This window comes from Physeter macrocephalus, chromosome 9 (assembly GCF_002837175.3).
Source record: "Physeter macrocephalus isolate SW-GA chromosome 9, ASM283717v5, whole genome shotgun sequence".
NCBI classification, from domain to species: domain Eukaryota; kingdom Metazoa; phylum Chordata; class Mammalia; order Artiodactyla; family Physeteridae; genus Physeter; species Physeter macrocephalus.
In genome coordinates this window covers 71,804,990-71,806,752 of record NC_041222.1, presented here as the reverse complement: position 1 = coordinate 71,806,752, position 1,763 = coordinate 71,804,990, and positions in this window count along the sequence as shown.

Genomic DNA, 1,763 nt, shown 5'->3' with positions numbered 1-1,763 from the left:
GATTTCTGTGCATTAATTTTGTATCCTGCTACTTTACCAAATTCATTGATTAGCTCTAGTAGTTTTCTGGTAGCATCTTTATGATTCTCTGTGTATAGTATCATGTCATCTGCAAAGAGTGGCAGCTTTACTTCTTCTTTTCCAATTTGGATTCCTTTTATTTCTTTTTCTTCTCTGATTGCTGTGGCTAGAACTTCCAAAACTATGTTGAATAATATTGGCAAGAGTGGGCAACCTTGTCTTGTTCCTGATCTTAGTGGAAATGGTTTCAATTTTTCACCATTGAGGACGATGTTGGCTGTGGGTTTGTCATATATGGCCTTTATTACGTTGAGGAATGTTCCCTCTATGCCTACTTTCTGCAGGGTTTTTATCATAAATGGGTGTTGAATTTTGTCAAAAGCTTTCTCTGCATCTATTGAGATGATCATATGGTTTTTCTCCTCAATTTCTTAATATGGTGTATCACATTGATTGACTTACGTATATTGAAGAGTCCTTGCATTCCTGGGATAAACTCCACTTGATCATGGTGTATGATTCTTTTAATGTGCTATTGGATTCTGTTTGCTAGTATTTTGTTGACACATGAGTATTAGTCCATGTTTAATCTGCGCAGAGCTACACATGAGTATTAGTCCATGTTTAATCTGCGCAGAGCTACACATGAGTATTAGTCCATGTTTAATCTGCGCAGAGCTACACATGAGTATTAGTCCATGTTTAATCTGCACAGAGCTACACATATTATGCAAGCACACCTAATAAGTTTCCATAAGGATGTCAGTGGTCTCCACACACGATGTATCACATAGGAGGCTGAGAAATGCTACAGCATATATCTCCATAACTTCTGCAAAAAGACGTATATGCTAATTTCTAAGGCAAAAACAAGGGACTACTCATTTTATGAGTCAGACTTTAAAGCAAGTCTTTTTCCTTTCTATTATAGATCATTTAATTTATTCTGATCTGATCTTTATGATTTCTTTCCTTCTGCTAACTTTCAGGTTTTTTTTGCTCTTCTTTCTCTAAATGCTTTAGGTGTAAGGTTAGGTTGTTTATTTGAGATATTTCTTGTTCCTTGTGGTAGGATTGTATTGTTATAAACTTCCCTCTTAGAACTGCTTTTGCTGCATCCCATAGGTTTTGGGTCATTGTGTTTTCATTGTCATCTGTTTCTAGTTATTTTTTGATTTCCTCTTTGATTTCTTCAATGATCTCTTGGTTTTTAAGTAGTGGGTTGTTTAGCCTCCATGTGTTTGTTTTCCTTACAGATTTTTTCCTGTAATTGATATCTAGTCTCATAGCATTGTGGTTGGAAAAGATACTTGATATGATTTCAATTTTCTTAAATTTACCAAGGCTTGATTTGTGATCCAAAGTATGATCTATCCTGGAGAATGTTCCATGAGCACTTGAGAAGAAAGTGTATTCTGTTGTTTTTCAATGGAATGTCCTATAAAAATCAATTAAGTCCATCTTGTTTAATGTATCATTTAAAGCTTGTGTTTCCTTATTTATTTTCATTTTGGATGATCTGTGCATTGGTGAAAGTGGGGTGTTGAAGTCCCCTACTATGATTGTGTTGCTGTCGATTTCCTCTTTTATGGCTGTTAGTATTTGCCTTATGTATTGAGGTACTCCTATGTTGGGTGTGTATATATTTACCATTGTTATATCTTCTTCTTGATTGATCCCTTGATCATTATGTAGTGTCCTTCTTTGTCTCTTGTAATAGTCTTTGTTTTAAAGTCTATTTT